This window comes from Bos javanicus, chromosome 6, assembly GCF_032452875.1.
Source record: "Bos javanicus breed banteng chromosome 6, ARS-OSU_banteng_1.0, whole genome shotgun sequence".
Lineage (NCBI taxonomy): Eukaryota > Metazoa > Chordata > Mammalia > Artiodactyla > Bovidae > Bos > Bos javanicus.
This window is the reverse complement of record NC_083873.1, coordinates 1,522,980-1,544,784: the sequence shown is the minus strand read 5'-3', so window position 1 is coordinate 1,544,784 and position 21,805 is coordinate 1,522,980. Positions and strand designations below refer to the sequence as shown.

At 34.8% G+C, this 21,805-nt stretch overlaps 1 long non-coding RNA gene across 1 annotated transcript in view; it reads right to left on the bottom strand.

The window, feature by feature from the left end:
* Window positions 1–21,805, bottom strand: part of LOC133249195 (uncharacterized) — a 918,569-nt gene that overhangs the window by 405,275 nt on the left and 491,489 nt on the right. Inside the window, exon 3 of the long non-coding RNA XR_009736866.1 lies at window positions 7,196–7,261. This is a non-coding gene — a long non-coding RNA (uncharacterized LOC133249195). The remainder of the gene's footprint in view (window positions 1–7,195; window positions 7,262–21,805) is intronic.

The window sequence follows — 21,805 nt, the reverse complement described above, 5'->3', positions numbered from 1 at the left end:
ATCTTCCAGCAAACAAAAGCCCCGGTCCAGACGGCTTCACAGCTGAATTCTACCAAAAATTTAGAGAAGAGCTAACACCTATCCTGCTCAAACTCTTCCAGAAAATTGCTGAGGAAGGTAAACTTCCAAACTCATTCTATGAGGCCACCATCACCCTAATACCAAAACCTGACAAAGATCCCACAAAAAAAGAAAACTACAGGCCAATATCACTGCTGAACATAGATGCAAAAATCCTTAACAAAATTCTAGCAATCAGAATCCAACAACACATTAAAAAGATCATACACCATGATCAAGTGGGCTTTATCCCAGGGATGCAAGGATTCTTCAATATCCGCAAATCAATCAATGTAATACACCACATTAACAAATTGAAAAATAAAAACCATATGATTATCTGAATAGATGCAGAGAAAGCCTTTGACAAAATTCAACATCCATTTATGATAAAAACTCTCCAGAAAGCAGGAATAGAAGGAACATACCTCAACATAATAAAAGCTATATATGACAAACCCACTGCAAACATTATCCTCAATGGTGAAAAATTGAAAGCATTTCCTCTTAAGTCAGGAACAAGACAAGGGTGCCCACTTTCACCATTACTATTCAACATAGTTTTGGAAGTTCTGGCCACAGCAATCAGAGCAGAAAAAGAAATAAAGGAATCCAAATTGGAAAAGAAGAAGTAAAACTCTCACTATTTGCAGATGACATGATCCTCTACATAGAAAACCCTAAAGACTCCACCAGAAAATTACTAGAAATAATCAATGACTACAGCAAAGTTGCAGGATATAAAATCAACACACAGAAATCCCTTGCATTCCTATACACTAATAATGAGAAAACAGAAAGAGAAATTAAGGAAACAATTCCATTCACCATTGCAACGGAAAGAATAAAATACTTAGGAATATATCTACCTAAAGAAACTAAAGACCTATATATAGAAAACTATAAAACACTGGTGAAAGAAATCAAAGAGGACACTAATAGATGGAGAAATATACCATGTTCATGGATTGGAAGAATCAATATAGTGAAAATGAGTATACTACCCAAAGCAATTTATAGATTCAACGCAATCCCTATCAAGCTACCAACAGTATTCTTCACAGAGCTAGAACAAATAATTTCACAATTTGTATGGAAATACAAAAAACCTCGAATAGCCAAAGCGATCTTGAGAAAGAAGAATGGAACTGGAGGAATCAACTTACCTGACTTCAGGCTCTACTACAAAGCCACAGTTATCAAGACAGTATGGTACTGGCACAAAGACAGAAATATTGATCAATGGAATAAAATAGAAAGCCCAGAGATAAATCCACGCACATATGGACACCTTATCTTCGACAAAGGAGGCAAGAATATCCAATGGATTAAAGACAATCTCTTTAACAAGTGGTGCTGTGAAATCTGGTCAACCACTTGTAAAAGAATGAAACTGGACCACTTTCTAACACCATACACAAAAATAAACTCAAAATGGATTAAAGATCTAAACGTAAGACCAGAAACTATAAAACTCCTAGAGGAGAACATAGGCAAAACACTCTCCGACATACATCACAGCAGGATCCTCTATGACCCACCTCCCAGAATATTGGAAATAAAAGCAAAAATAAACAAATGGGACCTAATTAACCGTAAAAGCTTCTGCACATCAAAGGAAACTATTAGCAAGGTGAAAAGACAGCCTTCAGAATGGGAGAAAATAATAGCAAATGAAGCAACCGACAAACAACTAATCTCAAAAATATACAAGCAACTCCTACAGCTCAACTCCAGAAAAATAAACGACCCAATCAAAAAATGGGCCAAAGAACTAAATAGACATTTCTCCAAAAAAGACATATAGATGGCTAACAAACACATGAAAAGATGCTCAACATCACTCATTATCAGAGAAATGCAAATCAAAACCACTATGAGGTACCATTTCACACCAGTCAGAATGGCTGCGATCAAAAAGTCTACAAATAATCAATGCTGGAGAGGGTGTGGAGAAAAGGGAACCCTCTTACACTGTTGGTGGGAATGCAAACTAGTACAGCCACTATGGAGAACAGTGTGGAGATTCCTTAAAAAACTGGAAATAGAACTGCCTTATGATCCAGCAATCCCACTGCTGGGCATACACACTGAGGAAACCAGAAGGAAAGAGACACGTGTACCCCAATGTTCATCGCAGCACTGTTTATAATAGCCAAGACGTGGAAGCAACCTAGATGTCCATCAGCAGATGAATGGATAAGAAAGCTATGGTACATATACACAATGGAGTATTACTCAGCCATTAAAAAGAATACATTTGAATCAGTTCTAATGAGGTGGATGAAACTGGAGCCTATTATACAGAGTGAAGTAAGCCAGAAGGAAAAACATAAATACAGTATACTAACGCATATATATGAATTTAGAAAGATGGTAACAATAACCTGTGTACGAGACAGCAAAAGAGACACTGATGTATAGAACAGTCTTATGGACTCTGTGGGAGAGGGAGAGGGTGGGAAGATGTGGGAGAATGGCAATGAAACATGTAAAATATCATGTAGGAAACGAGTTGCCAGTTCAGGTTCGATGCATGATGCTGGATGCTTGGGGCTGGTGCACTGGGACGGCCCAGAGGGATGGTATGGGGAGGAGGAGGGAGGAGGGTTCGGGATGGGGAACACATGTATACCTGTGGCGGATTCATTTTGATATTTGGCAAAACTAATACAATTATGTAAAGTTTAAAATAAAATAAAATTGGAAGAATAAAAAAAAAAAAAAAAAAAGAAACTTGAGCTGTATTTCGAGCTCTGGAACAAAAAAAAAAAAAAATTATAAGGATAATCTTGAAAAAAAAAAAAAAAAAGACATTCAATAAAGATTAATGGGTGTAAAATGTATGAAATACTATACAATATTGGAAAATGGACTATTGATTATTTAAAAGTATTCTGTACTACTTTTTAAGAAGAATAAATCAAAAGCTTTATCAGATGGATATTATATCATTTTATGGGATGCTCTCTCCATCCACAGTTCGATCTCCAAAATCTGATAAATTAGAACAGTATAATAATAATTCAAATGTTTTCTTTATTTTTAATAATATTAATAATCATCTAGATATTTTAACTTTCAAAGACAGTAAGATTCTTAAATAGCATTAATTATTATACCAGGAGTTCTGGTGTAATAATGCATGTCGACTTCTTGGCATGTGGCCTGTTGCTGAGAAGACATTTAAGTAAGTGTTAACCACTCATATTTTATAAAGTTTATTTAATAAATGTTTTAACTACAAAAATATACTAAAAAGAATAATGAAGACTAAATATATTAAAAAAATATTTTGTATGTTCCTTCAAACTCTACTTAAAAAGGAGTATTCAAACACACAGTAAAAGCTAGTATTTTATATGCAAAGAGGATTATTTCCATTTGTTGATTAAATATAAATATGCATGCTAAATTGAATAGCACTTAGTTTTTTTCAAAAACTAAGAATTGTAAGAAAATGGTATATATCTTGTACCCAAATGGTGGCTCACACAATGTAACTCTATGATCAGAGAGTTGCAGCAGCTCGGTTTGCTTCTTATAAATTTGGATTACTATACTGCAGAAAATAGCAAACATGACAACAGTAATTACTATTTGTTAAGCCATCTATTATCTGGTGATTAATGTATCAGGCTCTCTTACATATGTAAGTTACCTAACTTGGCTCTCACCATAAGTTTTCTGGGCAGAATAATTGTCTCCAATCATCAGAGAAGGGGGGCTTCTCTCATAGCTCAGTCAGTAAAGAATCTGCCTGCAATGCAGGAGACCCAGGTTCTATTCCTGGCTCAGGAAGATCTCCTGGAGCAGGAAATGGCAACCCACTCCAGTATTCTTGCCTGGAAAATCCCATGGACAGAGGAGCCTGGCAGGCTACAGTCCATGGGTTTCCAAGAGTCAGACACGACTTAGCAACTAAACCGCCACCAACAGAGAAGGGAACTAAGGTTCTGAGAGGTGTATGATTTGCCAGATTCCCACATATATTCAATGACAGACTAAAGATTAACTGTAACACTGCCTGACTCGAAACACCTTTAAAACAGCTTGTTATTAGAGAGACTGACTGATGAACTGCAGAGCAACTATGGTATTGGTGGTGCAGGTTCATTAAGGTGCCCTGATTATGCCTTCCTCACAGTGCACATCACAAAGCCTGTTAATGGGTATTCTTAGAACTTTAGTAACAACAACACCCAGCTCAATGCATTCTGTCATAACGTCTTTGCTTTCATTGTAGTGGGCAAAACAAATATATACAGCACAAGCTCCGATTCTGCTACATCATTTCCTCAAGAATGCAGACCCAAAAGCGTTCTAAATAGATAAAAAATCTAGAAAATCAATTTTTAAAAGGTAGAATAAATGATGAAACATAGAGGATCTAACCTATTTTTATGCGAAAGTCGCTCAGTTGTCTCCAACTCTTTGCGAACTCATGGCCTATATGGGTCCATGGAATTCTCCAGGCCAGAATACTGGAGTGGGTAGCCATTCCCTTCTCCAGGGAATCTTCCCAACCCAGGAATCGAACCAGGGTCCCCTGCATTGCTGGCAGATACCTACTTTTATGCCAGATTATAAATCATTGAACTGAAAATATAAGTGGTTGGCAAGACATTATTTCCTGAAAATTTTCACAGATGGTAGTCACTCTGGATGTCAGATAATCAAAACTAGTACCTGAATTTTAGAAAATGAATTTCATTTACTCCCACAAGAGCTCTGCAAACACACAGCAATACTGAACAACTTTATCTAAACTATATTTACTGATATGATTACTGAATTGGATAGAATTTAATAATTATCTTCAGTCCCTCTGGAGAAAACTGAGGAAGAAAGAACACTTGAGTAGAATATTAAGAAGTACTTATTCCCAGACACACAATGGAGAAATATTTATAATTTGTTTGAAAATCAAATGCAATCCGAACTATAATTCTATTATGAATTATACATAATTTTAAATTTGATATAATTTCATTCATAGAAGAATAGCTATCTAAGAAAATGTTTACTGCCTGACATGAAACACCTTTAAAACAGCTTGTTAATAGAGAGCATTGATTGATGCTTTATTTTATTAAATAAAACTGCATCAATATAATTAAGCAGTAAAAATATAGATTACTATTTAGAACTTTAATATTAACTGGTGGCTTTTCATCTGTTACACACAAGTCTGCAATTGCACAAGGGTCATTTTTTCTAAAAGTAGCTACAATCAGCATATGAATAAGATATGACAGAAAGTAATGACCATTTAGTTCATATTAAAATTACCACATAAAGTTTCCATTTAAAACAGAGTTCAATGCATCTGGAATCATATTGTTCAATAATCTACTTTTTGTTTTAAAGAAGAAACTACCATATATTTTATTACTAAAATCACTTACAAATAAAGACAACCATTTGCTGTTACATGGAATCTATATATGTTGAATGCTAGAAAAACATTTAATAACTTCACTTGAGGGTACTACATAAAGAGTTACAAAGCATGTGGTTAGATTATACAATATGTGTGAAGCATAAGACAGATCATGACGCATTCTAGGCACTCAAAAAGTTAAGTTACAAACACCTAGGAACAGAATGGAAATCACAGAGTTCAGGCATATAAGAGGCAAGATAGATAGGAGGAAGAAGCGAAATGAGGTGAAAGTAATGGTGGGAAGATTTCTTCCTCGTTTGCTCTGGGATCCCTTTACCCACTGTATATAACTATATACAATTGTAAAGAAATATAAAACTGGGGAAACATATTACACACATGTTTCCAGGCAGTGGTCAACCAAGTAGCACAGACCAGTGATTTTTAAAAAAAGAAAACAATGAGAAGGTTCCTATGATTTTCTGGTTTTCTGCTTTGAGGCAAATTCTGGATTCTGGTACAAAGAACAAAACCAGAACCTGGTTGCCTATCTTAATTGAGGAGATACAGATTGAGATGCAGGGAAATGAAGATGGCTAAAATTTGTGAAGAACTGGAAAGGACCTCAGGGAAAGAGCTCCAGAAATCTGTATAAGCTTCCCCTTGAGTGATACACTAGCATGCATGTTCATGAGATTACACTCTGCAAAGAAGGAATTAAAGAGGAGTACCTGAGTAACAGAAGCCAAGCAAATCCCAGAGGAGATATGGAGTTCAAGATCCAGCAAGTGAGAGAGGAGAGACTTTGTCGAATAATGGGATACTCAGCAGAGATCAGCAGACAAGTATATATGAGAGTAAATTCAACTATAGACATTCACAAACAAAGTGTAAAAGCCAGCCTTTATAAAACAAACTAAACCTCAAGCAAATGATCTGCAGGTTAAAACAAAAGTAGTTCACTTTTTTTTTTTTTATTTATTTTATTTTTTAATTTTATTTTATTTTTAAACTTTACATAATTGTATTAGTTTTGCCAAATATCAAAATGAATCTGCCACAGGTAAAGGAAGATAGCAACATTTAGTTTCTCAACAATGGAATATCTGGCACTGAATAAAACATAATTAGACATAAAAAGATGCAGCAAAATATTATTAATAGTCAAGATTAATGTCATTGATATAGGAAATCTAAAAAAATATAGAAGTGATGGAGTTAGCAAACAGTCATTATAATAGCTATTATAAATTGGCTCAGAGGGAAACAAATGCAGGAAGGAGATGAAAAATATTTTTTAAAAGCCAAATGAAACCTATAACTTTAAGTAATATAATATCTGAAATGAAGTTTTACTAAATAGATTGAAAACAAAATTAGACACTGCATTAAAAAATAGTAAACTTGAAGACATAGCAACAAAAAAAATCTAAATTTTTCACAGAAAGAAAAAAAGACTGTGAATAATATAAGAAGAGTAAAATATGGGAGAAAAATCAAACAGTTTAACATTCATGCAAATGAAGGGTATGAAGGAAGAGAGAGAGAGAAAATGGGGCAGAAATTAATATTGAAAAACATAATAATTTTTTTCTAAAATTTATGTTAATTAGATTAATAGATACAAGAAGCTTATCAAATACCAAACTGAAGAAATCTAAAGAAAATCATATTCAAGTATACCAAATTGAAATTTATGAAAACTTTTAACTAAAAGAAAATCTTAAATAACATTGGAGAGAAAAATACCTGTTTAATATAAGGCAAGAAATATAGGAATCACGTAAGAATCACAGCAACTTCTCTTTAGCTCATCTGGAAGGAAAACAAAACAAAACAAAACTTGTCAACTCAAATTAAATACCAGTGAAAATATCCTTCAAAAATAAAGGGAAAATAGTTTTCACACAAATACTAACTGAGGAAACTTATGCTAGCAGTCCTATATTGCAAAAACTGTTAAGGAATTTTCTCAGGCAGAAGAAAAGTAACACCATATGCAAAATTGTATCAACACAAAGGCATGGTGAGAGCCAGAAGTAGTATACATGTAAGTAATTATAAAAAATACTGTCTCATTAATCTTTTTGTTTAAAATTGATTATTTAAAACTGCATTGTAGAGTTTCTTATCAATAGAAACAACAATAGGACAAAAGCTCTGAAGAGAAATGAGGAAGTGTATCAAGGTAAGGGTCTTACTTTTGTGAAACAGTATAATATAGGGAATATATATATAATAGTATGAAGGTAGATGACAATGGTTAGGGAAGAATACCTAAACCATGAAAATCATTATAAAAGTAGAATAAGGTAACATGGATCATAAGCCAAAGATAGAGACAATATTAAATTCTAAAGTATGTGTGCATTCTAAGTAGCTTCAGTCATGTCTAAGAATACTGGAGTGGGTTGCCATGCCTTCCTGCATGGGTCTTCCAGACCCAGAAATCAAACCCAAATCTCTTATGTCTCCTGAATTGGCAGGCAGTTTCTTTACCACTAGCGCCAGGTGGGAAGCCCCAAACACTAAATCCTAAGTAAGGCAATAAGTAACAGGGAAGTTTGGCCCTTGCAATACAAAATGAAGCAGGGCAAAGGCTTATAGCATTTTGTCAAGAGAACACACTGGTTATAACAAACACCCTCTTCCAACAACACATGAGATGACTTTACACATGGACATCATCAGATGATTAAAACCCAAATCAGATTGATTACATTCTTTGTAACCAAAGATAGAGAAATCCTATATAGTCAGCAGAAGAAAAAAAAAAAAAAACCCTTTAGCTGACTATGGCTCGGATCAGAAGCTCCTTATTGCAAAATTCAGGTTCAAATTTAAGAAAGTAAGGAAAACCACTAGGCCATTCACATCTGACCTAAATCAAATCCCTTATGATTATAAAGTAGATGTGACAAATGGATTCACGGGATTAGATCTGGTAGAGAGAATTCTTGAACTATGGATGGAGCTTTGTAATAGTATATAGGAGGCAGTGAACAAAATCATCCCAAGGAAAAATAAATGAAAGAAAACAAAGTGGTTGTCTGAGGAGGCCTTACAAATAGCTGAGAAAGGAGAAATTAAAGACAAGGGAGAAGGGGAAAGATATACCCAACTGAATGAAGAGTTCCAGAGAAAAGCAAGGAGAGATAAGAAAGCCTTTTTAGGTGAACAATGCAAAAACATAGAAGAAAACAATGGAATGGAAAGACTAGGGGTCTCTTCAAGAAGATTGGAGATACCAAAGGAAAATTTCATGCAAATATGGGCACAGTAAACAATAGAAATGGAAAGGACCTAACAGAACCAGAAGAGATTAAGAAGAGGTGGCAAGAATACACAGAAAAACTATACAAAAAAAGGTGATAATGACCCAGATAACCACAATGGTGTGGTCACTCACCTAAAGTCAGACATCCTGGAGAGTGAAGTCAAGTGGGCCTTAGGAAGAATTACTATGAACAAAACTGGTGGAAGTGATTGAATTCCAACTGAGCTATTTAAAACCCTAAAAAGATGATGCTGTTAAAGAGTTGCACTCACTATGCCAACAAATTTGGAAAACTCAGCTGTGGACACAGGATAGAAAAATGTCAGTTTTCATTCCAATCTCAAAGAAAGGCAATGCCAAAAAAAATGTATGTAGTACTGTACAACTATATTCATTCCACATGCTAACAAGGTAATGCTCAAAATTCTTCAAGCTAGGCTTCAACAGTGTGTGAACTGAGAACTTCCAGATGGACAAGCTGGATTTAGAAAAGGCAGAGAAACCAGAGACTAAATTGCCAACATATGCTAGATCATAGAAAAAGCAAGGGGAAAATAACCTCTATTTCTGCTTCATTAACTATACTGAAGCCTTTGACTTTGTGCATCACAACAAACTGTGGAAAATTCTTAGATAGGAATACCAGACCACCTTACCTGTCTCCTGAGAAACCTATATGTGGTTCAAGAAGCAATAGTTAGAACCAGACATGAAACAATGGACTGGTTCAAAATTGCAAAAGGAGTACGCCAAGGGTGTATATTGTCGCCCTGCTTATTTAACTTCTATGCAGAGTACATCATGTGAAATGCCAGGCTGTATAAATGATTAGATGGAATAAAGTTTGACAGGAGAAATATCAACAACCTCAGATATGAAGATGATACCACTCTAATGATGGAATGTGAAGAGGAACTAAAGCGCCTCTTCATGACAGTGAAAGAGGAGAGTGAAAAAGCTGGCTTAAAACTCAGCACTCAAAAAACTAAGACCTTGGCATTTGGTCCCATCATTTCATGACAAATAGATGAGTGACAAATAGTGACATATTATTTTCTTGGGCTACAAAATCCTGTGGACAGTGATTGTAGCCACAAAATTATAAGACTTTTGCTCTTCAAAAGAAAAGCTATGACAAACCTAGACAGCATATTAAAAAGCAGAGAGATCACTTTGCCTGGTAACAAAGCAATGGTTTTTCAAGTAGTCATGTAGGAATGTGAGAGTTGGACCATAAAGAAAGCTGAGTGTTGAAGAATTGTGATGCTGGAGAAGATTCTTGAGAGTCCCTTTGACAGCAAGGAAATCAAACCAGTCAGTCCTAAAGGAAATCAATCCTAAAATGTTCATTGGAAGGACTAATGCTGAAGCTGAAGCTCCAATACTTTGACCACCTGATACGAAGAGCCAACTCATCAGAAAAGACTCCAATGCTGGGAAAGACTGAGGGAAAGAGGGGAAAGACTGAGGGAAGGAGGAGAAAGGGGTGGCAGAGGATGAGATGGTTGGATGTCATCACTGACTGAATGGACATGAGTTTGAGCAAACTCCAGAAATAGTGAAGGACAGGTAAGCCTGGTGTGCACTAATCCTTGGGGTTGCAGAGTCAGAAACAATATAGTGACTGAAGAACAACAAAATGAGGCAAAAGAGAATAGGGAGCGGGGGAGAGCAAAAGCAGATGAGACAATAAAACATACAGCAGGAGGAGAAACTATAATCTGAAAGTATTTGTACATATTTTAAATACAATTGAACATTCCAATTAAAAGATAGAGATTGTCAGACTATATAAATAGAAACCAAGCCTTATGTTCTCAAAAAAACAAACTACAATGTAAAGAAACACATACAAATGAGAATTCAAGGAGAGCACTATGATTAGTAATAAAGACATTTTATTATGTTAAAATGATTAATTCCATAGGAAGATACAAAAAAAAAAAAAACACTTCTAACAGATTTTAAATAAGGCAAAAATTGCTAGAACTTCTGGAGAAGTAGACAAATTGACAAGTATAGTCTGTGATTTCAATGCTCCTCTTTCTGTAACTGATGGTAGAAGAGGAAAAAAGATATTCTAGAGCAACACTGCTAGCCAGCTCTACTTAAGAACTGCAGAAAAGAAACTCTTCAAGTGTGCATAGAACATTCATAAAAATAATGACAGACCCTGGGCAACAAAAATACTTGATGAAAGAGGAGAATAATCAAATATATGTTTTCTGATCACCATGAAATAAAATTAGAAATCAGTAGTAAGGAAATCTAGAAAATCTCCAAATAATTAGAAATCAACTTGCATATTTAAATACAGTCCATGAGCCAGAGGAGAAATCTCAAGGGCAAAATTTTATTTTTATTTTTAAATTAATTTCTATTGGAGTGTAGTTGCTTTACAATGTTGCATTAGTTTCTACTGTACAACAAAATGAATCAGTTATACATACACATACACATATATCCCCTCCATTATGGACTTCTTCCCCATTCGGGTCACCACAGTTCATTAAGTAGAGTTCCCTGTCAAGCACAATATTTTAAAATGGTGATACATTATGAGCAAATGAGGCTTTTTCCAGGAAAGCCTGTTAGTTTAACAAGTAAATAATAACAATACATAGCTCCATAGTAAAAACTAAACAAATAATAATGATTGACTCAATACAGAAAAAGGATTTAATAAAAATCAATACCTGTTGATAAAATTTTAGAATACGAGGAAGAAAAGGGAAGCTACTCCCTCACGTTGATAAAGAATATTTCTGAATAGGCAAACACATTACATAATGATAAACAATCATACAAGCAAACTGAGAGCTTTTCTCTCTGTGATCAGAAACAAGACAAGATGATTATTCTCATAATTCATAGTCAATATTGTCTTTGTATTCAGAAAACAGGATCAAGCAGACAAGCCTTAGGAATCTCACAAAAAGCAGTTAGAACTAAGTGAATTAAGACAAATTACAGAATTGACAGTCCACATACCAAAAACCAATTGTATTTGTATAGACTGACCACAAAAAATGATAAAATGTAATTTTCAAATACCATTTACAACAGCATCTGAAAACAAGATTACTTAGGAATAAGTTAAAGTGTTTGCAAGAACTATACTATGAAAACTATATAACATTGCTGAGATAAAATAAAGATTTAAATAAATGGATATATTATATATATATATATATTTAGGATATCAATATTCTATCAAATATACCGATACATCCATGGAGGATTGATTTTTCTACAACATGTCAGGTAAATTCAGCAAATAATTATATATCTTTTTAACAAACGATGTCATAATATCTATATGCACATTCGGAAATAAAGGCATATTGATCTTTAACTCACACTTTAGACAATATTTCATGCAAATTAAACAAAGATCAAAATGTAAGGGCTAAATCAAATTTATGCTTCTCTAAAAGGAAGCATAGGAGACAAATTTGAAATATTGTGCTAGGAAATTATTTTTTGCTTGGAGAAAGCCTTGAATATAAAAGAAAAACAGTTGATAAATTTCTTTCAAATAAACCCACCATGTGGGTTTATTTGAAGTAAAAAGGTAAGCTATATATGGAGTGGGAAAAAATATTATATAAAGTTTGCATATATTTTGTTATATATATAATGTAATAAGATATTTTATATAAATAATGCATAATAATATACATATTTTTATCCCATTGCACAACTTAGTTTTTCATTCATATTATGTATTATACTAGTTAAATTTAATTTCATATTTTAATATAAATAATTATAAACATCTATATTTATATTAGCATATCTGTATTAATACCTGAACCTTTGTCTATTTAGACATACTGTACTTTTCAAAAATGAAAAAAGTCTCTCATATTTCAATAATAGGAAGACAAACAACTAGATGCAAAATGTCAAGTTAGTAGAAAGGATGTTACACCAATTAAAATATGCAATTGATAAGTATATAAAACAGTGTTCAATATAATAAATAACCTGGAAAACCAAATTAAATCATAATTAGATACTGTAATATACTCATTAAAGGGACTCAAATTAAATAATTATTATACATATGTTTATTATTATTTATTTGCAGTTGTATAATTGATGTAATTTCTTGGTAAACTGAAGCTCTGCATTTTACAGTTACTTTTGCTTACCATGATAATGCATACAAAATGCAGATATTTTATAAATAAGAAGAGATTTATCAAAGAATACCATTGTGGTTTTCAAGTCATAACATTTTTAATATAACAGGGTGCTCTTGGATGTCATATAAGTTAAACTACAAAATCCTTTTACTGTGTTTGTTCCCCTAAGTTTTACTTCAAAACCTTTAGTCATGAGATAAGTTAACATACTGGTCTTTCTGAAATAGCCTAAGTACTTTTAATTGGCACTTTAAAATTGTGCATTGTTTCTTGCTGACCTCTGTTCTCTCTTCTGTGCCCTGCCCCTCTCTGTTTTTCATCCTAAAATGCACCATAGATTGCATCAGTGGGACTGCTTTGTCCTCTGACCTTGGCTGGATTGGTAAGGGCAGGGCACTAGGAGGTAGTGGAGGGTAGGAGGAGAGCAGTGAGGCCAAGGTACGTTTTCTTCTCTCTCTTTCCTCTCGGTGTCATGGCATTTCTTTCTATATATATATATATATATATATATATATATATTTTATGTTATTTTTTAACTTTACAAAATTGTATTCATTTTGCCATATATCAACATGAATCTGCCAGAGGTATACACCTGTTCCCCATCCTGAACCCTCCTCCCTCCTCCCTCCCCTTACCATCCCTCTGGGTCATCCCAGTGCACCAGCCCCAAGCATCCAGTATTGTGCATCAAACCTGGACTGCTGACTTGTTTCATATATGATATTATACATGTTTCAATGCCATTCTCCCAAATCATCCCACCCTCTCCCTCTCCCACGAGTCCAGAAGACTGTTCTATACATCAGTGTCTCTTTTGCTGTCTCATATACAGGGTTATTGTTACCATCTTTCTAAATTCAATATATATACATTAGTATACTGTATTGGTGTTTTTCTTTCTGGCTTACTTCACTCTGTATAATAGGCTCTAGTTTCATCCACCTCAGTGGAACTGATTCAATGAATACAGTAAAGTTGCAGGATATAAAATCAACACACAGAAACCCCTTGCATTTCTATACACTAATAATAAGAAAATAGAGAAATTAAGGAAACAATTCCATTCACCATTGCAAAAAAAGAATAAAATACTTAGGAATATATCTACCTAAATAAACTAAAGACCTATATATAGAAAACTATAAAACACTGGTGAAAGAAATCAAAGAGGACACTAACAGATGGAGAAATATACCATGTTCATGGATTGGAAGAATCAATATAGTGAAAATGAGCATACTACCCAAAGCAATTTACAGATTCAGTGCAATCCCTATTAAGCTACCAATAGCATTTCTAACCTTAGTTGCTCTCATCTGCAGTGAGAACACATGCTGAGCACCGTGCAGGCCAGGTCTTTTCAGATGCACTATGCTTTCTCGACTGTCACCTTCAGGATTCCCACCACAAGTACCCACTGCCTGCCTCAGCATCGCTTGTTGGTTCACTAAGCTCTGTCTTCTTTAAATTATTTTTATTAAAATTATTTTGAACATGCCCTGTTTTCTGTCACAACCCTAACTGTCAATAGTATTATGAGCAGGATTCTGCATTGGGTTTGCTCTCCTATATATGAGGAGACATATGACATATGACAAAGTGACATCAACTTTTCACTGGAATGCCACATAATGAACAACTGATTGAGGGCAAATCGCTGAGTTATCAATTGCCTTTGGCACTTAATGGCTCTGGCAAAAAAAAGTTATTGCAAAGATTATGGGATGGGATGATTCCTTCTGACTATTCTGAAGAATATAAATATTTGTTTAAAAAAAAAACAAAACTGAACTCCTAATTTATGTCACAGGTGGCTACCCAGAAAATCTTAATAGCAGCCTTAAATAGTCTCTTATTTGTAGAAGCATAGGGCAGTCAGCGTCTAACTGCAGGATTGCAGTTACAATGTTGCTGTACCATGAAATGCATGACTTGCCAAATCATTTAGACCCAAGGAAATAAAATTTGTTGGGAGGAATGGAGCCATGACATTGGGCAAAAGAAGACAAAGCTTAAATTTGGAATCTAAAAGTCCTCCTGCAATGTTGTTGATGGAAGCAGCTCTGTTCCTTCAGTTCAGAGAATGAATCTTCCTTGCAAGGAAATGTTTCAGTGACTCCATTTGGGTGGTTGCCTCAAAATAATATGCAGATAATTTTCAATATCTATCTTCATCACCTCTCATTGCCTTTGGTCTCATAATGAGATTTATATCTGAATATTAACCAGAGGGGGGAAAATGCACAGTCCTTTCCAAAAGGAGAAACTGTTGCAATATCTTTGATAATTTCATTTGTCAAGAGCTAAGGGAGAGTGTTGGGAAATATTCTAAGAATACTATATGAAAGAACAGAAATCGTGACATTGAATTGAGCCAAAGTTATAAATAGGAGAGTATTCACCAAGGATTCTGAATAAAATATGAAATAAAGCACCTGTGTGTTCTGGGTACACATTTGAATCAGATTACCACTGGGGTTTCACAGACCCGTTAACCACACCCTAGACCTGAGTCAGTTTACAGACATGCAATATACTAACTTGGAGGGAGGTCTGGTTATTTTGGAAAAAAATATAATAGGGCAATAAGTATACACTGTAAATCTTCCCCAAGCTTTCTCCAGAGGGAATTTTGACCATTTATCATGGTGAAAAATTATGGGAAAAAGCTATATACCTCAGCCTTCTGTACAATCTAAAATCCAGGTAGGATTGACTGATGGGTGATTGGGCTCACCCTGAAAAGATATGGTGACTATGGGATTTCATATTTTTTCTGAGGTGGGAATGCATTTTTCTGAAATTAATCAAAGGACAAAAGCAGAAGCTGACTGGTAAAGAGGGTGGAATCTTAGGGACTTTTCCTCTAATCTACTGTTCTCTGTTTGTGGCCTGATGTTTACAGGGTGGCTTCTGTAAACTATGCCATTAAGATCCTCCACCTTCTGGATTCTACTTGGGAAGCTAAAGTAGTATAATTGTTGCCATACAACAATTCCCAATCATCCCTGCCCATTCTTTGAGCTATTTTGTCATGCATTTTACTTTACACATGCCACAGAAATACAATATACTGCCACTATTTTTTCTTCAGTTAAATCCTGTTGACTGTACAATGAGTTTCTTACTAGGAAATTGACTATTGCTGTGTTCAAGTCCTCCTTTTTCTCTAAGACTACTTGCATTGGAGAAGGAAATGGCAACCCACTCCAGTGTTCTTGCCTGGAGAATCCCAGGGAAGGGGGAGCCTAGTCGGCTGCCATCTATGGGGTCCCACAGAGTCGGACACGACTGAAGTGACTTAGCAGCAGCAGCAGCAGCACAATGTCAGATACGTTACCTATTGGCCACATGTAGCTAGTTAAACAGAACTGAAATTTACTTTCTCAGTTAGACTAGCCACATTTCAAGTCTTCAAGTGACACATGTTGCTAATGATCACCTGGTTGTACACTGAGGAATAGAAAAATTCCATTTGTCTCAGAAGTGCTGCTGAGCCGTACCTCTGTACAAAAGTTTGTGGTCACAGATTGTTAGGCATATTAAGCTTTATTGAATCTCATCTTTGAATTGATTTGTAGTAACTTCATTTAGTGATAAATTCGAGGTTGCTTGAATATGATACTAAGAGTAATTTTTTAGTTTATTCCAGGATTTGTAGATAGGAGAAATTCACATTGCAGTCATAAGAAAAATGCCATAGTTTAAAATGCTGTTTTAGGGACCTCTCTAGAAGTCCAGTGGAGAAGGAAATAGCAACCCAGTCCAGTATTCTTGCCTGGAGAATCCCAGGGACGGCGGAGCCTGGTGGGCTGCCATCTATGGGGTCGCACAGAGAGAGTCGGACACGACTGAAGCGACTTAGCATAACATAGCATAGAAGTCCAGTGGTTAAGACTCCACACTTCCACTTCAGGGAGCCCAGAGACCCAGTTTCGATCCTTAGTCTGGGAATTAAGCTGTAAACTACAGAAAATCAGAAAAAGAAAAGTATATAATTTAAAACACTGTTTTTAAATCCAAAGAGACTTCTTACAATACTTTATAATGAATATGAGTTCTTTTTAACAAATTATATTTTTAAACATTGTGTTCTTTTGAGCAAATTTTCGAAAAAGTGCCTTTTTTTCCCCCCCTGGGTTCTACCTTTCATGGGGGTTTTATAAGTGATGAATTAACAATAATGAATAAAAAAAATACTTGGAAAAGGGAAAGCCATTGGAAGACAACTACATTTTGAAAAGAAATGTATTATTATACAAGACAATATCTGTTACTGTTTCCTCTATTTATAAATAATATTCTCAATACTTTAAATCATCTTTTATAAAAGGTCCATTTTGAATTTAGATTTGAAAAGAATATATTTTAATATAATAACAGATGGAAATAGCCCTTCAAAGACTGATTTTTGAGAATGTAGTTTTATGTTTAAAAGTTTTAGAGCAGAATATAATCCACATTTTCTATTTTTTTTATAACCTCCAAGTGCCGTAAAGGCATATTTAATATTCTTTCTGAGAAGACTTTATTCTTATCATAAACTCTCTGTTAGTGAGCTCTATGACAACCTAGTAAAATAATCTGCCATCTATTTCTGCATCCTCTTTAAGATCAAACTACCTGTTTATAGACACTAATGACTCACCTTTACAAAAAAGATTCAGCCTAATCATAAATGACATGCCTGAGTGCCATCATTTTTTAATTACAATCCAACAACTTTGGGGGATGTTTACTGGGTATCCAGAATGCACCATGGAGCATGCAAGAAAACTTGAGGAAATAGCACTGTTAAGGAGTTCACACTTACAGAACAGGCTCTATTAAGTTAATACAGTATCATACATAAATCTGTGTGGATAATAACTGCAACATAATTTTCAGCATGAACGAATCAGTATATTATAAGAGGGAATTTTTGCTGAGAAAGTGAGATCAGAGTGTGAATTAAAAATGTTAAGAGTATAATGTAGAAAAAAAAATGTTAAGAGAATGCAAGTGGATAGAAAGGAAGGGGATGGTAAAAGAAAATAAGTGCAAATATTTGAGAACACTGTTGTATACTTCATTCCACAAGAATATATATATATATATATATATATATATATATATACATACATATATATGTATATATATATGTATATATATGGGAAAGACAAACAACCTGCCAGGAAAATCTGTCTGAGATTCTCATGGGAAGTTGAAGGGGAATAAACGATGGAATCCAGAGTGGGATATAAAGAATTCTCATAGTTTGTAGCAAAATCCCTAACTTAATGCTTAATGCTTAGTGTTTATGAAATGAAAAATAGATGATTTTATACATATGTAAAGTTAAAAAGCTATAAATAGAAAATGAATCATGAGAATCTCACTTAAAATATTAGAGTGGGGTGGATAGAAATGACGGGGAGGACATAAAAAACAAGCTACGTTTCATCTGTCCTTCTGTGGGTCAAGGACATTTGCAAGAATTAAAATGTAAGTAACAGAGACTGATGAATGCAGGCACCAAGAAAAGTAAAAGCAAGAATGGTTTACAGTGATTGGCTTGGTGCAAGAGACCAGAGTGGAATATTACTACTTTAGAAGGTGTGCATGCATTATGTTAACTAACTTTTCAATATATGTAAATATAGTTCCTGAAAATAAGTGTATTATACTTAAAAATTATTAAAATTCTGAGATATTTTATTAAAAGTCTCTCTCTCTCTCCATATATATATATATATATATATATATATATATATATGTATATATGTATATATTATATATGGGCTTCCTTGATAACTCAGTAAAGAATCCACCTGCAATGCAGAAGACCCTAGTTCTTTTCTGGGTTGGGAAGATCCACTGGAGAAGGGATAGGCTACCCACTCCAGTATTCTTGGGCTTCTCTTGTGGCTCAGCTGGAAAAGAATCCGCCTGCAATGCAGGAGACCAGGGTTCCATCCCTGGGTTGGGAAGATCCCCTGAAGAAGGGAAAGGCCAACCACTCCAGTATTCTGGCCTGAAGAATTCCATGGACTGCATGGACCATGGGGTAGCAAATACACACACACACATATACACACACACACACACACAATATGTATTATATATATTAATATATATGTATTATATATATATTCTTGTTCAGATTCCTTTCACCCTTAGGTCATTACAAAATATTAAGTAGTTTCTTATGCTGTGTAGTAAGTCCTTGTTGGTATCTATTTTACATATAGTATGTATATATTAATCGCAAACTACTACTTTATTCTTCTGCCCCCTTTCTCCTTTTGTAACCATACATTTGGTTTCTATGAATCTGGGTCTGTTTTTGTTTTGTAGATAAGTTTATTTGTATCACACATATATCAGATATAATAGACTTTATTTTTTATTTTTTTAATTAATTTTATTTTATTTTTAAACTTTACATAATTGTATTAGTTTTGCCAATATCAAAATGAATCCACCACAGGTATACATGTGTTCCCCATCCTGAACCCTCCTCCCTCCTCCCTCCCCATACCATCCCTCTGGGTCGTCCCAGTGCACCAGCCCCAAGCATCCAGTATCGTGCATTGAACCTGGACTGGCATCTCGTTTCATACATGATATTTTACATGTTTCAATGCCATTCTCCCAAATCTTCCCACCCTCTCCCTCTCCCACAGAGTCCATAAGACTGTTCTATACATCAGTGTCTCTTTTGCTGTCTCATATACAGGGTTATCGTTACCATCTTTCTAAATTCATCAACCACTTGTAAAAGAATGAAACTAGAACACTTTCTAACAACATATACAAAAATAAACTCAAAATGGATTAAAGATCTCAACGTAAGACCAGAAACTATAAAACTCCTAGAGGAGAACATAGGCAAAACACTCTCTGACATACATCACAGCAGGATCCTCTATGACCCACCTCCCAGAATATTGGAAATAAAAGCAAAAATAAACAAATGGGACCTAATTAACCTTAAAAGCTTCTGCACATCAAAGGAAACTATTAGCAAGGTGAAAAGACAGCCTTCAGAATGGGAGAAATAATAGCAAATGAAGCAACCGACAAACAACTAATCTCAAAAATATACAAGCAACTCCTACAGCTCAACTCCAGAAAAATAAATGACCCAATCAAAAAATGGGCCAAAGATCTAAATAGACATTTCTCCAAAGAAGACATACAGATGGCTAACAAACACATGAAAAGATGCTCAACATCACTCATTATCAGAGAAATGCAAATCAAAACCACTATGAGGTACCATTTCACACCAGTCAGAATGGCTGCGATCCAAAAGTCTACAAATAATAAATGTTGGAGAGGGTGTGGAGAAAAGGGAACCCTCTTACACTGTTGGTGGGAATGCAAACTAGTACAGCCACTATGGAGAACAGTGTGGAGATTCCTTAAAAAACTGGAAATAGAACTGCCTTATGATCCAGCAATCCCACTGCTGGGCATACACACTGAGGAAACCAGAAGGGAAAGAGACACGTATAATAGACTTTAAAATAAAGATTGTTACAAGATACAACAAAGGATACTACATAATGATCAAGGGATCAATCCAAGAAGATATGACAATTGTAAATATATAGGTACACAACACAGTAGGACCTCAATATATAAGGCAAATCTTATTTACTTTAGAAAAGAAAAACTAGAATAGCCAGGACATGGAAGCAACCTAGATGTCCATCAGCAGATGAATGGATAAGAAAGCTGTGGTACATATACACAATGGAGTATTACTCAGCCATTAACAAGAATACAGTTGAATCAGTTCTAATGAGGTGGATGAAACTGGAACCTATTATACAGAATGAAGTAAGCCAGAAAGAAAAACACCAATATAGTATACTAATGCATATATATGGAATTTAGAAAGATGGTAACGATAACCCTGTATGCAAGACAGCAAAAGAGACACAGATGTATAGAACAGTCTTTTGAACTCTGTGGGTGAGGGAGAGGGTGGAATGATTTGGGAGAATGGCATTGAAACATGTATAATATCATATGTGAAACGAATCACCAGTCCAGGTTCGATGCATGATACAGGATGCTTGGGGCTGGTGCACTGGGATGACCCAGAGGGATGGTATGGGGAGGGAGGTGGGAGGGAGGTTCAGAATGGGGAACACGTGTACACCCATGGCAGATTCATGTGGATGTATAGCAAAACCAATACAATATTGTAAAGTAATTAGCCTCCAATTAAAATAAATAAATTATAGTAAAAATAAATAAATAAAATAAAATATGTACGAGGAGGCACAATGATTCCTATGTTGCAAATATGCTGAAGGGGTCAAAAGCATACCTTTTAATCTTGCTTTATTTTTGCACTTTTCTTAATTTCTCTTGTTCATTTTTGCATCCAGTTTTAACATATTAAAATATGATTCACTATTCATTGGCTTCGTCAAAGAAAAATGACTTTCAGAAAACATTCAAAATATCAACTCCAATAGAGAATCTCTTTGAAGCTAAAATGTCTGCCCAAATTATTAATTCTTTTGGTGAGTAATTTGTGGCTTCACTTGTGTCTGACTCTTTTTGACACAATGGACTGTAGCCTGCCAGGTTCAGCTCTCCATGGTATTCTCCAGGCATGAATTCTGGAGCTGGCTGACATGCCTTCCTCCAGGGGATCTTCCTGACTCAGGGATCAAACCTCTGTCTCTTACATTGCAGGCAGATTCTTTACTGTTATTATGCAGATATTGTTAATGTCATGAAAATATTTATGAATACAACAATAGGATAATAGTAAACTTTTATTTGTCTGTGGTTACAATTTTGTTTTCTTTTGATGAGAGATACCCCCAGCAACTTTCAAGAATGTGACACTGTATTATTAGCTGTGGTCACCATGCTATGGGCTTCCTAGGTGGTGCATTTAGTAATACAAGAGACATGGGAGAT